This window comes from Pteropus alecto, unplaced genomic scaffold (genome assembly GCF_000325575.1).
Source record: "Pteropus alecto unplaced genomic scaffold, ASM32557v1 scaffold45, whole genome shotgun sequence".
Lineage (NCBI taxonomy): Eukaryota > Metazoa > Chordata > Mammalia > Chiroptera > Pteropodidae > Pteropus > Pteropus alecto.
This window is the reverse complement of record NW_006442491.1, coordinates 19307806-19315533: the sequence shown is the minus strand read 5'-3', so window position 1 is coordinate 19315533 and position 7728 is coordinate 19307806.

The following is a 7728-nucleotide window of genomic DNA, read 5'->3' as shown; positions in this document are numbered from 1 at the left end:
GAAAGAGCCCTGTGGGAAAACTAAAGATTCTATATGGGAGTTGGGGAGTGCCAGGTAAAGGAGCCAGACAGATATGGGTCTGGATTTCAGTTCTGCCACTGATGGCTGTGGGTGGTGGGCAAGACACTTGCTTTCTCACGACCAGTGAGTATTTGGCCCTAGGAGCACAGTGTGGTTTCAAAGTTCATGAACTTGAGAGTCAGTCAGACCTGGATTTGAGATCCAACTTTGCCATTTATCAGCTATGTGTTATCTTTGGTCCTTTTGGCTTTTTTCAAGGAGCATAAGAAGTAAAGAATTTCAAAGGCATATTCTTGACCAGTAGGAAAATGGGATCAGGGGATGAAATGAAAAAGAGTACATGGGTGGTGGCGGGGAGACATAATCCACAGGTATAAAGTGGTGGCCTAGGGTAAGGAAACCAAGAGGAAGGCCACAGTGTTGCAGAAATGTTGTAAAAATCAACCTGCCAGAAATCAAGACGAAGATCTGGGCCCGGAGCTCAGTTGCAACTTTGCTTATACAGAGCTTATTTGGTATGGGCCTATTGGTTAATTTTTCCTCAGATGGTTACAAAGCGCATGAGTTGCCATGGGTTGCAGGCAGTTACAAAGAGTTACAAAGCTCAGGAGTTGCTAGGGGGTACAGATAGTTAACATTTGTTGCTTAGACAGAACAAGCAAAAGGGAAGATAAGTCTTTAGTTCATTTCGAGTAACACCTGTGCAGCAAGCATATGTACAGAAGCAGAACAAAGAGCTGATTAAACTTTTGAGTGCAAATTCCTCTTCAACAGAAGAGCTGAAAGTCCCAGAAAGGACATTATGGAGTACCTATAATGAGTCAAAACACAATCCTTACAATCACCAATTAAAAAGGTACCATCATCATTCCCACGCAACAGATGGGGAAACTGGCCAAGGTTACGTCATTACCATGTGAACCCAGAGCCCACACTCTCACCTCTGCCTACAGCCAGGTAGCCCCAGCTGTCCTTTGATCTCTCTCAAGTCCTCTGCAAATATTGGGTGCATCTTTCAGGCAGTAAGACGAAAAAATATCCTCTTCCCCTCCTCACTGGAGGCTCCAAGACTCTTGGAGAGGAAACACAAACACACAAGTTCGATTGGAGATGAAACCTGTGGATGCATATTCAGCAGACCAGTGACTGGCAAACCATAAATCTTGGTTATCCCTGTCCCTACCCATGCACTGGTAGACCATGAGCAGCATCTACAAACAGTTGTGTTTTATTTGGCCTGCTCAGTGTTTTATAAAATAGAGAATTAATTGCCAACATTTTAAAAACCGGGAGATTTCCCACATAAACTGGGATTTCCAGCTTCTCTTGAAATATCCAAAGGTGTGGCCACACTGGGCCTGTGTTCTCATATGGCAACAACAACAGGAGGGAGTAGCAGTTGCCCTGTTAAACTGGATGGGTGAGTTCCACTTTGCAATATGCTTCCCAGCCCCACACCAACCTGGTTCATTCATTTTCATTGCCTACCTGGCTCTTGGAAGCATTTGAGTTTGTGATTCCTGGGTCCACACTTTCTAATAGTTATAATTACCTTGCAATGTAGTAAGCTCCCCATTACTGGACTTGTGCAAACTGAGGCTAGCTGGCTACCTGGTAGGGTGTTGGAAAAGGATTTCAAGAGCCAGCTGGGGAACTGGATCAAATAACATATAATCCCTCCCAACCCTGCAGTGCCAAATATTTACTTAAGACTTTGCAGCATGTATTGTTAAGAACTAACTTCTCTGGTCTCAATTTACTGTTTCGATCTTTCCTTCCCTTCACCTTGGTTTCTTGATCTATTTACATGTATTTTAATCATATGATTATGCTGTATGAATTCTTATAAGCTTCTTCAAATCCTTTTTAGAACAGGCTTGAGGAATAAATAAATCCATACATAAATATTTATAAAAAGGGCTTGGTTCCAGGTACAGAAAAGAAACAACAACAACAAATTACAAGTTGTAATAGCCATGTTATCTCAGTTTCCCTGAGATGCTCAGTTTCAAGAGATAAAGGACCTAAGAGTCTCAGAGGCAGCAGCCATGATCATGTGCTTAGGTTCTCTTGGAATATCCTCTTTCCAGATGCTTCCTTTCCTCCTGGGACACCTCTTTTTGGAACATAACTTCCATGCTATGAGGAAGCCCAAGCCACACTGAGAGGCCATTTGTAGGTATTCCAGTCAATGGTCCTACCTGAGGCCAACATTCCAGTCATCTGGGCCCAGGCACCACAACTGTAGTCACCCCAGCTGTTTTAGTCTCCCAGCTTAGGCCCCAGACATCCTGGAGCAGAGACAAATCAGTTCTATCGTGTCCTGTCCAAATTTCTGACTCATAGAATCTGTGAACAGAATAAAAGGATTATGGGTTTACGCCACTAAGTTTTGGGTGGTTTAGAACAGTAACACAATGATTCAAACCATAAAGAAAAATGAAGTGCAAAAGTGGTAAGTTCCCTTTCACAACATTTCACTTCGCCTCCCTCCCCAGAGGTAACACTACTAACAGTTTGAAGTGTATCCTTCCAGATCTTCTTCTATACATTTACACATGTATGTGTAATAGAAATATATAGGTTTTGTGTTTCTTTTTTTTATTTAAGATTATATAAAAAGGCAACTTGCTTTTTTCTATTCATAATATAGCTCAGTGATCTCTTTAAATGTATAAAATAACTTCAGTGGGTAATCCATTCACATGCTGTGGTGGCAAGCTTCCAAGATGGTCCTCAATGACCTCCCACTGTATTCAAATCCTGTAGAGTCCCCTCTTGCACTGCATCAGCAATGATGGGGAAGAGTTCCTGGACCCAGTTCCAAGGTGTGTGCGTAGAGGCTTCCTTATACCAAGAAGCAATTCTCAATCACCAACAGGTGTCTGAGAATTCAACTCAATTCTGACACTGTCTACCCAGAGATAGAAGCAATTCCACAGGTAAAGGGTTCTGTCCCATAAGACTGCCCTCCAATTCAGACACTACAAATGGGAGGTTCCAACAACCCTCTCCTTGTGTTTGATTAATTTGCTAGAATAGCTCACAGAACTCAGAAAAAAAACATTTACTCACTAGATTACCGATTTATTACAAAGGATGTTAAAGGATATGAATCAACAGCCAGATGAAGAGATGCAGAGAGTGAGGTACTGAACAAAGGAACTTCTGTCTTCATGGAGTTTGGGGCCCTGCACAGTGGCACATGGAACCATTCTGGTTCTCCAACATGCAAGTTCCTCAAACTCCCTCTTTTGGGTTGTTGTGAAGGCTTCATTCATAGACATGATTGATGAACTCATTGGCCATTGGTGATTAATTCAACCTCTACCCCTCCACACACACACACACACTTCCCCAGAAATCAGGGGGTGGGACCAAAAGCCTCACTCCTCTATTCACAGTTGGTTCCCCTGGCAGCCAGTCCTCATTCTTCAGTGCTTTCCAAAAATCACCATCATTAATATAAACCCAGTTGTGGTAGAAAGGAGTTTGTTACAAAAACGAAGACACCCATTTCACCTTTATGACTCTGAAGGGATTTCAGGAACTGAAGACAAGAGACTAAATATTATATCGAAAGATGCTCCCATCGCTCTTATCTCTCAGGAAATTTCAAGGATTTTAGGAGCTGTGAGCTAGGAACTATGGATGGAAACCAAATAAACCTTCGAAATATATTTTTGTCATCTTAATGACCAAATATATATATATTATAAATCACAGTATCACAGTGGCCAATAGAATATGGCAAAAATGTTGGTACACCACTTCCACCATGGTCTCTTGCTGTCTCTCTTGGATCCTTCTGGGGAAAACAGCTGCCATATCAAGAGCTGCCCTGTAGAGATGCCCACATTGGGAATAACTGAAGCCTCCTGCCAATAGCCATGTAAATGAGCCATCTTAGATGCAGGCCCGCCAGACCCAGTCAAGCTTTCAGATGAGTGCAGCCATAGCCGACATCTTAACTGTAACCTCATGAAAGACTCTGAGCCTGAACCTCTCAGCTATGCTGATTCCAGATTCCTGACTCTCAGAAACTGCATGAAGTAATAAATATTTGTTGTTTTCAGCTGCTGAGTTTGGGGGTCATTTATTCCAGCAATAAAATATGAATAACTTTGTGGGGTCGCTTTCCCAAATTCTTCCCTTGCTGTGATCTCCCTCAAATTTTCCGGTTCCCCAGGGCTTTATTTACTCAATTCTGATGTGCATTTCCCATAACTACATCTGGGGCCAAAGCAATAGGGGTTCATCCTACAGCTTCTCCAGTTAGAGAGGAAAGTTCCCCTTTCTCATAGTTTCAGGCAATGAGAATATAATAAATAATACATATTAGATTTATTATCTTTGGTACAGAAGCAGACATGCCCCTGACCTCTCTCATAGATCATCAGACCCAAGAAAGACTGCAGCAGTATGACATTCTCTTTCAGCAGTTGTAAAATCTTTCTCCACAGGAACTGGGCCATTAGCTTTTTAGCTTAGATGCCACCTTTCCCTGCCAAGGCCTCAGACACCCACAAGCATCCCCACATCCTGTTGCAGGTCTGGGGGTGGGGGCTTCCCCTCCTCACACACTAGTGGAAAACATTACCTGGACTTTTTCTTCAACCCATAGAAATCAGAAATCAACCACTCACCTCCTAACATGTGGTCCCAGCCTGTCCCTGGCCTTCCCTCCAATGGTGCTCACCCTCCACACTCCCCTAGTCCTGCACCCATCACTCCAGATTTCCCAATGTGCACTTATGCTCCTTCAAGACATCATTTATGCTGACTCCTCTGCCCTGAATCCTCGGTCTCTAACCCACCTTTGGGAAAATGACCACCTATCTTTTACATTCAGCCCAGAGGTCACCTCTATGAGGCTTCCCTGATCATAGTCACAGGCTTCCTTGCTTCCAACCTGGCCCCTGTTAGTTCACTGTCCACTCCACTTCCCAGAGGGACTGATGGGGACCTGAGGCAGTGCTTCCTATTCTCCTAAGATGGAGTAAGCAGTTTCCACCCTACCTCTACTGCCGAATGCAGCTCCAGACCCTGGACAAAAGGCATGGAGCAGCTAGTTGAGGGTTCTGAAAAGTCAACAGTAGCAGGCAGACTGTGGAAGGCCAGTAATCTAGGTACCACCAAGCTGGCAGTGAGTTTGTACTTTTTTTTTTCCTCTGGTATTCCCTGAGCTGGTTTCAGTGCAACCCCAAACCAAGAAGTGGACATTAACGTGAACAGAGGGAGTGTCAGGAGAAACCCTCTAATCTGGTGCCAGAAAGAGGAAAGAGGTCTCCTAACACTCAGAGAGACTGAGGAGATCACCACTTCTTTTCTTTTCTCCATTCTCTTGTGTCCTAGGTGCAGGCCATCCCATGGCGGCAGAGGTGGTGGCAGCTGCTTATAGGAGCCTGAAACTGTGAGAAAGGGGAACCTTCCTCTCTAACTGGAGGAGCTGTAGGATGAACCCCTATTGCTTTGGCCCCAGATGTAGTTATGGGAAATGCACATCAGAGTTGAGTAAATAAAGCCCTGGGGAACTGGAAAGTCCGAGGGAGATCACGGCGAGGGAAGAATTTGGGAAAGTGACCCCACAAGTTATTCATAGACTTCTGGGCTCACCCTCTATTGGCACGTGATTGGATCTACCCTAAATAGCTTACCACAGACTTAGAGAACTGAATCAGGAGCTAGGCTACCACTCAAGTTCTGAAACTGGCCCATAGGTGACATTCACAGGGGTAGATGGCACTTGAATCGCACAAGGTTTCAAAGCAGGATTGACATGGGAACCACAATTCACAGAAGGCGGGTAGAGTTTGCAGCCTGAACCCATTTTGCCAATTGCCTGCTAAGACAAAATATCAATATTTCTCTATGAGACTTAAATGAGATCCAGAGCTCATACCACAATATTCGAAAATGTCCAGGAAAAATTATTCACAATATAAAGAAGTAGGAAAATCTCAGGTGGGAAAAGAAGTAGGAAAATCTCAGGTGGGAAAAGATGAAAAGACACCAACACCAAGACATTGGAATGATCTGAAAAAGACCTTAAAGCAGCTATTAGTTTAGTACAAAGAAAAAGTTCAGGAAATGGGTAGTAGTGACGGTTGCACAATAATGTGCATGTATTTAGTGCCACTGAACTGTATACTTGAAATTGGTTAAAATGTCAGATTTTACATTTTGTATGTTTTACCACTATTTTTAAAAATACTCCAAGGAAGGATGAAGACCCTGAGCTTCTTCAGCTTTTTCAGAAATATAGAAGACCTACACATACCAAATGGAAATTTTAGAACTGAAAAATATAATAACTGAATTAAAAATCTGAATGGATGGGCTAAACAGTAAAATGGAGATGTCACAGGAAAGAATCTGTGAACTTGAAGATAGATCAATGGAAATTACTCAATCTGAACAACAGAGAGAGAAAAACTGAAAACAACAACAATGAAAAACGGAATAAGGGACCTGTGGCACAATATCAAAAGCTCTAACACATATATCATCAGAGTAGCAGAAAGAGCACAGTGCTTGAATGCTTATAGCAGCTCTATTCATAATCCCCCCAATAGGAAATAACCCCATTCAATAGGTAAATCCATAAACAAACTATGGTATACTCATACAGTGGACCACAACTTGGCAATAAAGAAGAATGGATTATCGATACCTGCAACAGCCTAGGTGGGTCTCAGTGACATTATTCTGATTGAAAGAAACCCATTTCAAAGGGTGACATACTGTATAATTCCATATATATGACAGTTTCAAAAAGATACTACTATAGTAATAAATCGGTGGTTAGCACAGGTTAAAAGTGGGAAGAGTGTGTCACTACAAAAGGAAATAGGAGGGTTTTTTGATGAAACTGTTCTGTATCCTGTTTGTGGTGGTGGTTACGCAAATCTACACATGTTAAAATTCATAGAATTATATACCAAAAGAATGTGAATTAAAACAAAACAACTTGTAGTAGTCAGTTTCCAAGATGGCCCACAGTGGTCCTCACTTCCTTGTACTTATGCCCATGTGTAGTTCTCTCTTATCCTAGATAGGGCTGGCCTGTGTGACCAATAAAAATGGTAGACGTGATGGTGTACGACTCCTGAGGCTAGATCACAAAAGACACCACATCTTCTGTCTTGGTCTCTTGACTCACTCACTCTGGGAGAAGCCAGCCACAATGTTGTGAGGTCCCCCAAGGAATCCCGCGAGACGAGCTGAGGCCTCCCAGCAATAGCTCTTAACCTGCCAGCCACATGAATGAGCCACCTTGGAAATAAAGCCTCCAGCCACAGTCAAGCCTTTGATGAGTGCAGCTCTGGTCAGTATCTGACTATGACCTCAGAAGAGATCAAAGCTGCTCAGCCTAGTTGTTCCCAATCTCCTGACCCACACAGAAGCTATGAGAAATAAGCTATGCTTGCTTTAAGAGATTACATTTTGGAGTTACTTGTTAAGAAGCAATAGATAACCATAATAATACCAAGATATATATAATACAAAACCTAAGTCGGATCATGTCATTCCTCTGCTCAGGACCTCTCAATGGCTTCTCACATCACTCACATAAGTTCCAGAGGGGAGGCCCATTCTGATCTGGCCTCTGTTCCCTCTCCTACCTCTCCCCTACCCTTCCTCTCTGTCCCTCAAATGCACCAGGCTTATCTCCACTCCAGGCTTTCTGCACTTACTGTTCCTTCT